A 17,237-nucleotide genomic window follows, 5' to 3' on the forward strand; every position below is an offset into this window, starting at 1 on the left:
CTCAAAGTTCTTGAGTTGCTCAGTAACTTCACGTACAGTGTTAATGATTATGTTAAGCTTTCTAGAATTTTTTTTTGTGTTTAGGAACGACAAAAGGAACAATTCTTGAAACCAAAACCATATTCATTGTGTCGAAGCACAAAATGCAGTACATCTGAGACGAGTCCAAATCAATACAGGAAAATACGTGTCTGAGTTCCCTAAATCTGGACATTTGAAGATTATATTATGTTTTTTAAGTACATTCTAATCGGAATATACATATACATATACATAACTTTTAATCCAACACTGAGAGTTTGAACACTGTCCAGTGCTGATTTGGTAGTTTGTGGTTATTTGATATGTTTTCCCCACATTACCTGAATTGCCTTCTACATTAACAGAACAATTTGTGTTGTATGAGACATTGATTGATTCTGACATCAGGCGACTTCTGCATCTTTAAACAGTAAGAGGAGGAGGTGGAAGATGAGGATGAGGATAAGGAGGAGGAGGATGAGGAGGAGGAGGATGATGATGAGGAGGATGCGGTTAAAAACTAGCATCCCAGTCTCGCAGTTTTAGGCTTACCGAGGAGCACCGAGCCAGAGCACTTTCACTTTGAGCGTGCGTGAGCCGGTTCACACTCGGGCAGGAGGAGTCACATGACGGCAGCGGAATCCGAGAGCGCGAGACCGAGACCGAGAGCGCGAGCAGAGCGCTGCTTCGTTCCGCCTCGCGCCGTCGCCACCGCAGCCGCCATTCCGCGCTCTGCGCCCTAACGCGATTTTTATTGCGACATTTTACTCCCGCTCGGTGAGTATTATTTCCAGTGACCCCCATTTTTTCTGCTAAACGTTTTTTTTTTTTTTTTGTCTTTTCAATCACTCTGTCTATCTTTTTTATCTTTTTTTTTTCATTTTTTCCCTCCTTATGCTGCTGGTGAAGGGTCAGAATTTGAAGTGCTGGTTTGGGGGTTTTAGCCTTTTTTCCTGTACGGGATTCAAGTTTTTTTTTCTTTTTTTTTTTTTTTTTTTTTTTAGTGTGCATTCATTCTGAATGGGGTTTATTCTCATACTCAAGATGCTCAATGTTTCAAGGATGAAAGTGGTTTTTGCATCGATCTGGCAGTTCGGCATTTTTTTTGCACGTTGAGGTTTTGAAACCATATATTTTTCTTTTTCCTTTTTTGTTTTGCTTTTTTTTGTTTTCTATTCTAGACTTTTGCGGTATTTGCGCTTTGCTTTGTATTTGGCGGTGTGGCTCGTAAGAGTTTTGGGATTTTCATGGTCGCAGACCGACGGCATCAGCTTTTATTTCTTCTCTCTTTTCTTTACACAAGTCCTTTTGAAACCTGGTGATGTTTTCATGTGAAACTTTTGTCGCAGATTTACTGGTTTACGTGTTTTGTTTTGGGTTTTTTGTTTTTGTTTTTCCTCCTAATCTTTGACATACATTTTTTCGATTTCCGCTACTTTCCTGCAGATTTCAGAGTCAGATATTTTTCCGGATGTGGTCTTTTTATGATCTGGTTAATGCACAAAAAGTGCATGTGAAGTAAAGTGTGTCTTTCGGGGGAGGATCTGTACAGATTTTTTTTTTCTTTTTTTTTTTTTTTCTTTTTGGTTTCCGTGCCCACGATGATGAACAGACGATTCTCCCTTCGCAGGTACATACGGACGTGAAATCAATCCAAAATTCCTGCAGCACAATTGCGTTTGCAATACAAGCAAATGCGGTTGAAATGACACTACTGTACGTGCTTAATGTATATTTTGGTTTCGGGTCTGATGTTAAATCATAGCTTTAACTCTTAGCACTTCACTGTTAACCATAACCGTGATCTAACAAATCTAGGATGAGTGTAATACATTGAGTTAATTTTGTCATTCAGTCAGATTTCAGCACTTTAGTGTCAATAGATCAGAACAAAATCAGACATGTAATTATGATGTGTGAGTAAACGAATTGGGATGATGCTGACCCTGACTGCGAAAATGTTACCCGTCTTTTGTGCTTTATTTTTATATACTTATTCTTGCCTTTTTCTTCTTCCCATCATTGTTTGTGGCAGCACATAATCTTGTATGTTTTCTAGACATAGACTTTCATGGATTATCACCCAACACGTGGCGTGGCATGACCTCATGAACCTAATGCTGGTGTCTATACTTCACCAATAGGAAAGAAATACACATCTTTACCACACTGGCCACTGATATACACCATCTTTGAAACAGATTAGGTTATTATTACATCACAACTTACCCCATCAAAGAGCTGTGTTTTTTCCAGATCATGGCATCTTGTGTCTTTGGGGTTTCAGCACCATGGATAGCAGCCAACACACCACTACTGTACATTATACCAGACTAAAAAAAATAATAATACTTTTTGTAATGCCATGCTTTACCTTGAAAATACCATCCAGACTTCTTTCTCTTTTCTTATAAATGAAGTTGGTGTAAATGTAAGCTTGTGCTTTTGCTTTAACATAGTAACATTAAATATAAGATTGCACAAAAGCTAACACTCTGTTTTCATTTTCATAACAGCTTTGTAATATCGAAGGTGAAAACATTTATTTTTTTTCCCAAAACTTCCAGAACTCTCAAGAGAATGTCAAATCAGAAAACTCTATGCTGTCAAAAACAAAAGAGCACTCAAATTATCCAGGAATCCAGCATTATTGCACCTAATATATATATATATATTTGTAAGTAGTGAAATGAGATACAGATAGAAAATAAATACATGAACGGCAAGTTTGACCTCGAATGAGTTTAATCTTAACCTTATAAGGATTTATTTTGGCTCATCTCTAGGGGAATCCTCAAAGGCTGTATGTACAACATTACAACACAGTGATTTCTTTTTAGGAAGCATGTTGAGTAAAACTCTCAGGCCTACAGGATACAAAGAATCCTTAATTATTCAGTAAAACTTGAAGAACTCTTTTTTATATGTAGATACATCGGTACTCCATTTACTGAATTATTCAGTGTTGTGAAATGAGACATTGTAAAGTCGAATAGTAAATTGTCCACTGGTTTAAAAGGTTTAATGTTGAACTTGTGATGGTTTCTGCTCTTTATTTCTAGGTATGCTTTAACTAAGTCCTTTAACAAAATCGATTGTAAAACCCTACAACCAAAGTGTCTTCTTTTGATGAAGTTTTCGGAATGGCTACTGTTTAACTTTAGTCATAGAGTAATTTCATTGTAGTGAATTAAGACGTACAGTATGGCAGTTAGATTGGCAACCAATATGTTTGGATTTTAACAAGGTAAATATAAAAACTTGTCATAGTTTCTTGGGGGTTTTTTTATTCGTGGGAACCCTTAAAGATTTTTTTTATAAAATCTTATGTAAAGTGTTTACTTTCAGGAAGCGGAGCATGTAGAACCATTTTTGGACGCAAATAATCAAGTGATTCATCAAAAATTTTTCCAAATACTTCCAACTTTTTGTATTCACCAAATATTTGATTGTAGAAACTGTAACTCACATACTTGTCCCTATAGCTAGTGAGTATTTTAATGTAGGTAACTGAGATGCTAAATAAACCAAATAACAAGACGAACTTTTAACATTTGAATCTAGAACATGTGAAGAATTTTATTAGAAAGCATTTTAAATAAAATCTCTTTGAAAAGAGTAAAAACCTTATAGAAAACTCTTATGTTTTATAACTGTGTGCAGTGTTGTTTTCGTTTGCTCCAAACACTCGTTTTTGGCTATGTCAACATTAATCTGGATTGATCTAAAAAAAACTGCATTTTAATCTCCGAAATGCTCTCTATCTACACTGGGTTTCTCTAATATGAAAAAAAAAAAAAATTAATTCACATTGAACATCTGAAAAAGCTTACATCTCTATAACATGCTTAACATTTCTGGAAGATCTTGACAAAAAAAAATATATATATATGATTGCTTGTTAAATAATGGATTATGTATTATAACACTAGAAAAAGAGCTCTTGTCTATTAACATCTTGTAAAAATGGCATGTATTTATAGATATTACATAATGTATAGTAGGTGGTAGATCAGTCAGTAATATGTTGGACTTCTGATCAGAAGCTTGTGAGCTGCCACTGGTGGGCCCTTAAGCAAGCGCCTTAAACCTCAATTTCTCAGATAATTGTTCACTCCTAAAAGATCCCTCTGGTTAAGAGAATCTACCAAATGTATTAGATGTAAATGTAAAGTTATCAGTGGAAAACAAAGTAGCAGGAAGCCAATCAGAAATAATTTCCAGAAAAAAATTATTTAGCCAATGATATTTGAGGTTACACTCAAAACAGTTGGGCCTGCCCACTGCTGGCAAAAAGAAAATGTATTCGTGTGAGCGAAAGCAGCAGTTGAGAAACAATGGAGAATGCAATATTTCGATATCCCACACATCCCAATTCCTGCAAAAAATGTAAGACGCTTGGGCGATTTCCATCAAGCATTTGTTTACTTTTCCATCTTGAATCAAAGTAAATGATTACACAAACTGAAGATTGCACACACTAACATAAATCTCCAACAACATCATCAACCTGGATAGTGTGCGCATTAACTACAGTACACCGTCATCTATTATCTTGTCTGTTTTGAGTTGAATGGGCCACATGACTAAAAATATGGCATAATTTTCTCAGTCCACACTATGACGCAAAAAAGAGCATTTTCAAATTTGTTTACTTGGGAAAGAATTAGATTTTTAACACAGCAGGACAAAAAGGCCATTTAGTTGTGGACGGAAGGTCAAAACGCACAGTAATAGAAAAACAATCTGTATTATTATGACTCAAAAGGTTGTGTCTTCTCAGAGTTACATGCTTATTTCATGGCTTTTACTGCTTTTCATCCTTTTATACACATCTGCTAGTCATTAGAACATAATAATGACAATCCTTATATTCCATATGCGCATCAACATGCTGTAAGTTACATCCGTGACTATGTGAGGAGTGTAAGAGCTCCGGTAGAGTTAGGTAGCGAGGCCAGGCGTATGGTGGCATTGAGATGTATGCGGCGTGCGCTGAAAGGTGCCTCTGCTGCGCTGATAAATGTCTCTCTCTCTCTGTCATCTCTCCAGCTGGGCGTTATGATATCCAGCGTTAGTTCCTGCAGTGTCGTCTCTGCCCTCAAGGCAATTTCTCTCCGTTATCTGGGCCTAGCAAGGCTTGCACATGAGAGCTATAAATGAGTACTGAGAGATATGATAGCTCATGTGTGTCAAGATACCTTTGCTCTCATGCATAAAACATTCGGTGGCACGTAAAGTCCTGTTTACACCGGGCATGTGTTTGCCAGTAGGACATGGTGTGTGTGTGCGTGGATGCGCATGTGTCTGTCCTTATTTGTGAAAGATGAAAGGGGTGTCTGGTGTGTTCCGGAATGGCAAAAATCTCTGAAGGTTTAAATGTAGTCCACTAATCCAAAAACGAAGCCTGTACAGTGTTCATATGGAGACCAGACAGAAGCACTAGGTAACAGAATACTGTGATCTGAGGTTAGTGTGCGTGAAGTGTGTTATGACAGTGGTTTTGGTGCACTTGACAGCTGTTGCACAACACTTTTCATCACTGGGGAAATCTGAAATAGATTTCTTCTGTATAGGCACATGGCAATGTAATATTAATGTTTTTTTTTGTCTTGAAGATCGAGACCGCACACTTGGAGATATCAAATTGTCTTTTTCAATCTATCGGCTGCATTTTGATGTGTCAGATACTGCAAAGCAAGTCGTGTTAAAAGGCCATTTGAGGATTTTTTTTTCAACCCCCTTCAGAAATTTGAGATCAGTATCATCAATGCAATTTGGATTACAATCATGAGAACTGCTCATTGCAAAATACAGGCACATAAAATTCAATGCATGATTTTTTTTTATATACTACTGCACTGAACAATTCTTGATTCTGATTGGACAGAATGTAAACTGCAGGTTTATAAGGTATGGTGTATTGTTTATAAGGTATAGTGTATTGTTTATAAGGTATGGTGTTGTGTATATAGGATATAGTGTATTGTTTATATTGTATGGTTTATTGTTTATAAGATATGGTGTATTGTTTATATTCAATTCAATTCATTTCATTTTTATTTGTATAGCGCTTTTAACAATGAACATTGTCTCAAAGCAGCTTTACACAGATAATCTGGCGATAAAAAATAAATATGTTCTTTATAAGTGTAAGTTTGTCTCTGATGAGCAAGCCTTAACTAAGCTTATATAGTTTATAAGATATGGTGTGTTGTTTATAAGATATGGTGTATCTTTGTATATGGTATGGTGTGTTGTTTATAAAATATGGTGCATTGTTTATATGGTATGGTCTATTGTTTATGAGGTATGGTGTATTGAATAGAATAGACTTTATTTGTCACATATACATTATAACACAGTGAAATTTTTTCTTCACATATCCCAGCTTGTTTAGAAGCTGGGGTCAAAGCGCAGGGTCATCCATGATACTGGTGTGTTGTGGAGCACAAAGGGTTAAGGGCCTTGCTCAAGGGCCAAAGAGTGGCAGCTTGGCGATACCGGGGCTTGAACCCCCAACCTTCTGATCAGTAACCCAGCACCTTAACCACTGAGCTACCACCTCCCCAGGTTATTTATAAGCTGTGGTGTATTGTTTATAAGGTATAGTGTATTGTTTATATGATATGGTGTATTGTTTATATGATATGGTGTATTGTTTATAAGGTATAGTGTATTGTTTATATGATATGGTGTATTGTTTATATGATATGGTGTGTTGTTTATAAGATATTGTGTATTGTTTATAAGATATTGTGTATTATTGATATGGTATGGTGTATTGTTTATAAGGTATGGTGTATTGTTTAAATGGTATAGTGTATTGTTTATATGATAGGTGTATTATTTATATGATAGGTGTATTGTTTATATGGTATGGTGTATTGTTTATGAGATTTTGTGTATTGTTTATCCAGTATGGTGTATTCTTAATAAGGTACAGTATGGTTTATTGATTATATGTTATGTTGTATTTTTTCTGTAATTTATGTAACATTTATGGAGTTAGTCTCGAATGTTAGAGCTTTCATGGCAAGTTTTCCATCATGAAAAAGTTTTTAGGATTTGTTTATTTATGCATTAATGTATGCATTTGGTTGTTTATTTATGTTTGTCCAGTTAATGTCAGAACAGTAAGAACATGTACAACCAAACAGACCCACCTCCTTCTTTCAACTGTACTTTAAACATTTGAAATTGCTGCAACCTTGACTTGTTTGGATCATTTCCAAAAGATAATCAGGTCTTTTGGTGATTACTCTAATAATTGTATATTCTGTAAATCCTTTAACATTCCACCACATATTCTTGAGCTAAAAAGAGAATAACGGATGGGTGGCTAGATGGAATATAAAAAAAATGGCAGAGGAATAAAAATAAAGGCTAATGAGGGAGCTTCTGTTGTAATTATAATTAAACCTGTTTATATTCAATGGTCTTAACAGTATGATTATGAGCATGTGTTTGACATGATATCAGCAGCTCTACCACAATCTTATAGGAACAGTCGTTTCTTCTAAAACACTTTTCTAGTAACCATGTGAAATAACAAATATATATTTTGAGGCTACATTGTGTTATTTCTATATTTAATTACGATATTTTTTCTATATAAAGGCATTTTATTGGATATAACAATGGCAATTTGGGATTAGTAGCACTTTACACAGCATACTACAGTAAACAGTACAACAATAAAAACATATTTTGTATAAGTTGTATTTTAATATCTGACAAAATATTTAACACATTGGACTTTGGATCTAAAGTTCATGAGTTCAAATGAAGGCCACACCAAGCTGCCACTAATGGGCCCCAGAGGAAGGCCCTTAACCCCATAGCCGATCAGTTATATAAATAAGTTCAAAATTAAGTCACTCTGGATTATCTAAATGCAATAAATTACACTAAATAGAGACATGTACGCATACTGACATTTCTTTTGATCAGAAAAGGCAAATTGTTGAAAATATTACTATTTGCATATTAAAATCATGCTCTTTATTACTCAACACCCACAACCTGTAATCCTATTAGTGTACTGCCTGAAGATTACAACTGTACTAAAATGCTTAACTTATTAAAAAATGCACATGTGTAAGCTATAATATACTTAATATTAGCTCTATGGTCATAACTCCAGAACTGAATACCTATTCAGCCTATTAACATTTTAAAGCACAATGTATTCAAATTTAGATGTTTATGACCATTAGTAACTAAAAAGGTTGGTTTTAGTGTGAAATGTTGAGAACACCTAAATGACATTATGCATGCTACACCCCAGAGACCAGACAATGATATAGATCTGAGCAAGTGATTTGAAAATGTATTAAGATCAATAAAACATTACACTACATTATTAAATAATTAATTATAACAAATGTTATCTACCGTAATTTCTGGACTATAAAGTGCACCCATATATAAGCTGCACCCACTGAATTTTACTAATATTTTTATTTTTAACATAAATAAGCCGCACCTGTCTATAAGCCTATAGTCTACACTAATGTACTTTACACAGGCTTTAACGAAAGACACGTTACACACGGTGTAATGGGTGAAATATGTTGCGCTTCCTTTAGGAGCATAGCGGGATTTTGGGAATAGCCTGCCACTGCATTCTTTCCGGTATTACTGCGTGTGTGCAAGACAAGGAATATGTCCTCACTATTTTCTGATGCTGATTTCTAAGTTTCTTTGACTAACCCTTAACACTGTTGGCAAGAAAAATAAAAAGCACGAGTTTTGGAAACCTGTCTGTGCTTATATGATTTCTGTTGCAACTGGAGTTAGTGAGCTCTCCCTTCACCCAGACTCAACTTGTTCTAAACAGCTTATATCTAAACAGTAGCCTACCAAGAAAGTCATTGTTCACTGTCTTCCTCCTTCCTTTCACAATTATTTCTCTCGGGAGTTTATCTTTTTGCATCGTTGAAGCTTTTCTCCCGAAGCCGTGCAGCTCAGAACACAGGTGAGGTGCGTTTTTTCGTTTCCGTTCGGAAATTTCATTGGTCTAATGTTATGTCGCTCAGTTTTTTGGCTTGAAGTTTGTGAAACTGGGAAAAACCCAGGAAAAATTCATAAATAAGCCGCTTCGCTGTTTAAGCCGCGGGGTTCAAAACGTGGGAAAAAAGCAGCGGCTTAAAGTCCGAAAAATACGATAGTCAAGTTAATAGGTAAAAAAATGATACTTTACCAGTCAGAATGTTTAACACACCTTGTAATATAAATCCAGTCATGGATGTGAGCTTAGTATCATACACACTTGATAAATGATAAAAATAGAACATAGGTTTCCTTGTCTGTTCCTAGGTTTGTCATTCTGGGGGTGTTATAGAATGTTTGATACTGGGCCCTACAAGCATAGACCTGAGCTCAATATCACACATTCTTCTACTAGAAGAAGTTGGTCTGTCAGACCAACTACAATCACTTCAGTAAGCAAACATTATACAAATATTTTTTTTAGATACCAGTGATCTTTTAGACTGACTAGAATTGCTTCAGGAAGCTCTTCAGTATACTTAAAAATGTAAGATGAAGAACCATTCTGATATAATTCTAAGCATAGACCTGATTAGAAGGTTCTATATAGAGCTCCACACCGAAAGGCTTCTTTAAAGTCACTTCAGGAATCTACTATGTGCTCCAAATGGCATCCTACAAGAGATGGCTTTCAGAAAGTGTCCAAGAACCATTACCAAATAATCCATACATACATGAGCTCAACATGATTGCATTAGTCACACCCTCGAGCCTGTAAGTCACTAGAACCTCAATTACAAAAGTAGCATTTTATTGATGGTGATGTGACAGCACGTGTGTGTCGATATATCTTTATTTGTGTGTATAAAACATTTATTGGCATGTAAAAGCCTGTTCGCACTCAGACATGCGCTTCCATTAGAACAGGATTTGTGTTTGTGTGTGTGTGTGTGTGTGTTAAAATGATATACGCAAGAATAAAATAAACAGCCTAATGTGTTTTGGGTAAAAGGAAAGCCTGCTGCTAGCACACAAATCCTGCAAGCTAGTGTGTAATTATAAATAGAAGTGCAATTACAAGTTGGTGAGACAAAGTCGAATGCTGTTGCATTAAAAATGCATCATGTGCAAATGAATTCCATGATTCAGTGTGCTCCAAAAATGAATGGTTCGCCACACAAGGCAGTGCAACTCAATGGCATGTCCTCTGGCTTGACCTGGAAGTTAAAGCTTGCCTCCTCAGGGCCCTTCTAGACTTTAAGGATTGTTTGCATGCATGCTACTCTCTCAGATCTTCCTGAAATCAAAGTTGGGTGTGTATGTACAGGTAAAATCAAAGAGCTTTTGAACACTAGTGTCTGATCTTTGAAAACAGTGGACACAGTCAGCAATCCTATGGCCATGGTAATTGAAACAATGCCTCAGTTAAACAGGGTGTAGGATGTGTAGATAGACGTTGGGGCAGGATTGACATGGTGGTGTGAAGTACAATTGTGATGCTTGTTTTTAGTTTGTATCACAGCAGTAAATGTTAAAGCTGCTCGCGATTAAAATACATATGCTGGCATGTGTTTCAAAACCTGCTGACTCTTTATAGAAAAAGAATTGTTCATGAATTCATCTAGTGTGAATCGTTGTGTTCAATCAAATAACACATATTTGAAAGATATATTTTAGGGAATTGGTATTTATCTATTTAGGTAGCTAGATATTTATGTGTCTATGTATCTTTGTATGTACATTATAACATTATAACATTATAACTGGTGAAGTGAATAACACTGACTATCTCTTCACAATGGCAAATGTTAGTGAGTGGGATATTATTAGGTAGCAAGTGAAAATTTTGTCCTCAAAGTTTTTGTTAGAAGTAGTGAAAATAGCAAACGTAAGGATTTGAGCAAGTTTGACAAGAGCCAACTTGTAATGTCTAGACGACTGGGTCAGAGCATCTCCAAAACTGTAGCTCTTCTGGGGTGTTCTCGGTCTGCAGTGGTCAGTATTTATCAAAAGTGGTCCAAGGAAGTTAAAGTGATGAATCGGCGACAGGGTCATGGGCGGCCGAGGCTCATTAATGCGAGCGAAGTCGGCTCCGTGTAATCCGATCCAACAGACTAACTTCTGTAGATCAAATTGCTGAAGAAGTTAATGCTGTTAATGTTCAATGGGTTACGACTGTTTAGGCAGCAAAAAAGGAACCAACACACTATTAGGCAGGTGGTCATAATGTTATCTCTAATTGGTGGCCATAAAATTATGCCTGGTCAAAGTTTGTATGTATGTATGTATGTATGTATGTATGTATGTATCTTTTATCCATTCATCCATCCATCCATTCATCCATCTATTTATTTCAGATCTTTTATCTTTTTAGTATATAAAATAAAAAAATTACAGTTTATAATATATTTGGTCATGTCTTAAGCTTTTAATGAAGATCTCAAACGTTCTACAAGAGTTACATTAACATTGTATCGGGTGTATGTTGTAGTTCAAGTTGATTCTTAAGTCAAGTTGTATTTGAGTTACCGTAACTGTGTCTTGACTCAAGGCTACATTTTGTTATCCAAGGCATTATGCCTAGGCACTACAGCACACATGTCGGAAAAGTGCTGAGGATTTAAAGATGTTCAAGTGCTCTATAGCTCCACAATTCCTGCAGTTTCTGTTCTTTTGTCTCGATCAGTTCCTTCGCCTGCTATTATAATCCCGATCTCCTGAGAAAGGTAGGCAGGATTCAATGAACGCATGACCCTCTCTCTTCTCTCACATTTAACAAGGCAATTGTCTCTCTCCGTTTGAAGAGATGAACAGCTTACCTTCGATGCGACACATAGGACATTAATAAGCACGAAGCACTCAGTTTCCTTCTCTGAGCTGTTAAATTAATAAATGACAGGACTCTGGTTCTTAAATAATCACAATCTGAACAATTAAACTCCCATCTTAAGAAAGACGGTGTAAAAAGACTTTTAAGTGGCAATTATGTCAATCCATTTGAGATACAGTTTAATGTGCTCCTTAAAGACAGCCCACTGAGTGGAACATCTTCATTCGTCTGTACATTTTTTCCAAGAAAAAAATTATTTATTTAATGTTTTTTTTTTTTTTTTTATTAAAGCTTACAGGTTTATCATTTGTATGAGTTTCAGATATTAGGACTTACATTCTTACACAAGTAACTTTGCATATATATATATATATATATATATATATATATATATATATATATATATATATATATATATATATATATATATATATATATGAGTCCTGTGAGTTGAAGAGGTTAACTCTCACTTCTTTTGGCTTCTGAGTGACAAGCGGAATGGCTGAATTTAGATTTACACAAAACCCCCTCATGGGCAGCTTCTTATTTGGGCTCTGAAATTGAGTCATTTGCATGCCCGAACTCTGGCAGTGCTCAACCAAGAAAGCCCAAAAAGTATTTACCTCCAATCGAGCCTGCAATTTTTGTTTTTTATTTTTTACTTTCTTCTGTGTCACTTAAAATGTATTGATTTTACAGAAGAAAACACAGAATCCAGCAAAGTCACTGAATAGTCAATGATACATTTTTATATATACAAGTTATATTTAGTTCCATCTCTACTGAATAGAGGTTAAATAAATCTAGAAAGCTGATATGTCAAGATAAAAGTTTAACTAAACATGGCTTATTTTTTAGGTGAAAATGTTCTAATATTGTGTTACAATCTGCAAACTTTACATAATTAGCCTAAGATACTTAACTCTTACCCTCTCTAACCCCATTCCAGCTCTGCTATTTTCCATTTAAATTAAAAAATGTCAGATCCCAAGGCTTTTTTTTTCTAAAACTGCACTATTTATATCTATTTATAACAGGACTATGCCTATTCATAGCTATTGTGATAATTTATTTAAATACATTTACAATTTAGACACAAAACAGTTAAAGATTATAGGCCCCTGCAACACTGGTGGTTCACAGTGAACCAGTTGACTCAAAGCTTTAACCGCTAAGCCACCACTTTCTTATACACCAGTTTGCTTTTCATTTAAACCCCATAATATTATACAGTGGAACCCTGTTGTACGAGCATAATTCGTTCTTGAGAATTGCTCGTAGGTCCATTTGCTCGTATGTTCGAACTGATTTTCCCCATAGGAATGAATGTAAAAGTGATTTAATCCGTTCCGAGATCTCATCCGATCGCTTATTTCTGCACTTAAAAAGTATTTGTAGCCTATTTTTAAAAACAAATACACAGCAAATTACCGCAATATAAACATAATTTAACACTTACTTATGTGATAGTGGTTGATTGCAAGTGTGAGACGCACACCACGCTCGTAACCTCCTCGGTTTCCATGTAATTCTATTTACTTTCGTTTTCACAGCACCATCGCTGACTTTCTTGGGAGACATTTTTCAAGATTTCTAGTAAAATAAAAAAAATAAAACTAAAAAAAGTTACTGTGGGAGAGCGTATGAATACGGGAATAAGGAACGCCACAACAGGTCAGGTGCAAAGGCTTCACATCCACTTTTATTTTTATTTTTTGCTTAGTGCCCCACGCAGCACGTCTCTGGCGCACATGCACACACACACACACACGCTCTCCTCCTTAAATGCACAATCCGATCACTTGAAAAGAGAGAACAATCATTAGGTCACATTAACTTCAGGTGAGGCAATCCCCTGCCTATCTGCTCCCGGACCCGCCCTCCATTCACAACCCGCCGCTCGGCCACGCCCCCGCTGCCACAGTTACGTTTTTGCTGCACTGAACAACGAAAGCGACCGAGTGATACGTCATCAACTAAGCGACTGATGCGACCCTCCGCCGGAAACGGGGAACCGGCAGCGTGGGTTTGCTCGTGCCTTCGAAATTTGCTCGTGAAACAGGGTAAAATTTTGCTCGTACAATAGGTTGCTCGTACAACGGGGTTCCACTGTACTATATTTCAGATGAAGCAAAAAAAAAAAGATTCATTTGAAGCAAATAAGTGCATTTTTTACCAATGCCATTTACTGTATCAGTGTAGGATTTTTTTATTTTTTTTTCTGAAAATTCTGCATCATCTCAAAATAATTTTATTTTATTTTATTTACTTTCTTTTCCAGCTAAAATTGGCATTTTCCAGAACCACATGAGTGCAGTTCATATTGATAGCACTTGTCTATCTAACCATGTTTCCATTCTCTTCCTTTCATTCCCTTATACCAATGTGATCCTGCTTCTCCATAAATAATCAATGTTTAACCCCAACATTTGGAAGAAAGATTCTACATTTACCCTGAAATATTTAAACCGGCAGCGTGGGTTCGTCGTGCCTTAGAAATTTGCTCGTAAAATAGGGTATAATTTTGCGAGCAAGGCCACTCGTATCTCCGTTTGCTCGTACTAGTAGTTGCTTAGATTAGCTAGTGCAATGGATTGTAGCATGTTAGAAGACTGGATAAATACATGACTCGAAACTTAACAGGTAGCCGGTGTAGGGATGATAAGATTTGGGGTTATATGGCCATATTTTCTTGACCTTATGAGAACTCTGCTGCATTCTGGATTAACTGTAGCTTGTTTATTAATTGACATCCACCTAGTAATGTATTACAATAGTCCAGTCTGGGGGTCATAAATGCATGGACAAGCTTCTCTGCATCAGATATAAAGAGCATGATTCTTAGCTTAGCAATATTTCTAAGTTGGAAGCAGGCTGTTTTTATAATATAGGTGATAATACAAGTTGCTGTTTAAAATAATTCCCAGGTCTGTTACTGTTGAAATAGTTGTTACAGTACATCCTTCTAAATGCACATTGAATTGCTGGAGCTTCTGTGTACTGGCTTTTGGGCTGATGAGCTATATCTCTGTCTTATCAGAATTTAAAGTTATGCGTCATTCAATCTTTTAATTCTTTAACACACTCAGTTAACCTGGTCAATTGAGATGTATTGTCTGGTTTTGATTAGATATATAGTTGTGCATACAGTGGAAGCTAATCCCATACCTTTTAATAATATTTCCCAAGGGAAGCTTTGTATGTTGTGAAAAAGAAGGGTCCTAGAACTGAACCTTGTGGCAACCCCTATTTTACTTGATTTAACCTGGATAGTTTATTCAAATCTACAAAATGGTAACGACCAGACAGGTAGGATTTAAACCAGCTTACTGCTTGTCCCTGACTGCTGATGTAATTCTTTAAGCAATCTAGGAGAAAGTCTTGGTCTATAGTGTCTATAGAATGTAGGGCTAAGATCTAGTAAAACCAAAAGAGAGATGTAGCCTTGGTCTGAAGCTAAAAACAGGTCATTAGTGATTTTAACTAGAACAGTTTATGTGCTATGATGGGGCCTGAAACATGACTAAAACTCTTCAAAGATATTGTTTTCTTGTAAGACAAAACATAACTGGGCAGACACTTTTTTTTTTCCTAAAACCTTAAAAACTGTAGGTTTGAAATGAGTCTGTAATTTTATAGTAAGTTTGAATGCAAATAAGGTTTTTTAATGAGGGGCTTAATAACTGCTAAATTGAGGTGTCTAGGAACATGACCTAAAGATAGCGAGAAGTTAAAAATATTCAGAAGAAGCTCACCAGCTGTATGTACCACCTATTTCATTAGTTTACTTGGAATGGGATCTAACAGACGTTGTTAATTTGTCTTTGGTAATAACATCGTGCAGCTCTTCCTGTCCTATAATTGTAAAACATTGTAATTGTAATTGTGGAGTTTTAGGTGAAAGAGTGATGTGTAGATAATAGTTTGCTTCACATTAATCTTATTATGCCATTGATTAAACCAAATGATATAATGCATTGCTTAGACATAATTATTTCCTTGTAAAGTTACTGATAGACATTAGGTTTAAGGTCTCATATTATATTATCACTATCCATCTTAACACATGCAGTTTTCACAAACTTTAACTTTGAATTCAAATGATAGTTTCAGATATAATTATTTTTGAAGGCTTTGCTCCCTTTATTCACAGTGCATCGTAATAACTCAGCTTAAAGATATTAGAGAGTTTTTTACCTGGCTGCCAATTCATTTCAACCTTGGGGGAAAAACATGTTTAGTACTGTACATTCCTTGTGTGTGTGTGTGTGTGTGTGTGTGTGTGTGTGTGTGTACATGATGTGCGTTAATAAATGAGAATGTACATGCACGTGTTTTTGGAGGGTTTTTTTACACAACAGCGTTGCCGCGATTTGTTTGATGAAGGCATGCTATAAAAATACATACAGTGCATGTTTATCTGTCAGGAATCCACCTGCCACGCCCCCTTCAGCCCCCTTCAGCATGTCAGGTGTTTCCTTCGGCCGCTTTCTCTGAAGCTCCCGGCTTCAATCGCGCACATATGGTGCTCGTTCATCATCATCCCCAGCTCCTATTTAAACTTCCACACTCTCACTGTCCGTTATTGTTGGTATATGTTGGTTCACTGCGGTCGTTGTTATCGCTCATGCGTATCCCGGTATGTGTCTTCCCACCGGCACTCTCTCAACGGCTGCTCTTTTCTTCCCAAAGCGCACCGCAGATTCCCCCCCGATCCTGCCGTTGTTAATTCTATGCTTTTGCTGCTCATCCCACGTTCTCCTGTGTGCTGTTCAGCGCCTCGCTTCTACTTTCGCCTCCCGTTCATCGCATAACATTTGACAACAAAAGGCATATGTGCAGTAACTAACAGCAGAGATTCACCAGTATACAATACAACACCTGTAGCAGCTGTAAGGTTTGATTTTTCCTGCCACTTTCGCGAGTTCTTCTGCGGCTGCACAGCGCCGATCGAGATAACTGACGTTAAATGGCAAATTTTTCCCCCCTTGTGCTCGAGATATCAGGGTTCTGCGACATAAAAAAGTCGACATAACCGATAAAAAAAATGCTTAGAAAAAGCGAGAATTTGCCGGTTCCACTTAAAAAACGTCGACTTAATAGGGTTGTCGAGTTAACCGAGGGCGAGATAAGTGGGTTCCACTGTATATATATATATATATATATATATATATATATATATATATATACATATTTGTGTGTGTGTCTGTGTGTTGGGGGAAAAAGAAAGAGGAAAACCTTTTTATGTGCACGTGTGAAGAGAAGGCGAGAGAATAGCATTACTGAAACACTACACTACACTCCATTCAATTTAGGCCTTGCAAATTGGGCAAAACACTAATCGCCTGCTTTCTTTTTCCCTGTTGTGTTGGCAAATCCATTCATGGGATTA

General features: G+C 36.4%; 1 protein-coding gene across 7 annotated transcripts in view; it reads left to right on the forward strand.

Annotated features, from left to right (window-relative positions):
• The first annotated feature begins 450 nt into the window (after window positions 1-450).
• Window positions 451-17,237, forward strand: part of LOC310729936 (RNA-binding Raly-like protein) — a 204,882-nt gene continuing 188,095 nt past the window's right edge. The window contains exon 1 of one of the 7 annotated variants that reach the window (XM_083548613.1): window positions 451-798. The gene's annotated coding sequence lies outside the window, so the exon portion shown is untranslated. Of the gene's footprint in view, window positions 1,652-17,237 lie in introns of all 7 variants that reach the window. The other 6 variants (XM_083548610.1, XM_083548608.1, XM_083548612.1 and 3 more) reach the window with 6 other exon arrangements.

This window comes from Silurus aristotelis (genome assembly GCF_946808225.1).
Source record: "Silurus aristotelis genome assembly, chromosome: 1".
In the NCBI taxonomy this organism is placed as follows: domain Eukaryota; kingdom Metazoa; phylum Chordata; class Actinopteri; order Siluriformes; family Siluridae; genus Silurus; species Silurus aristotelis.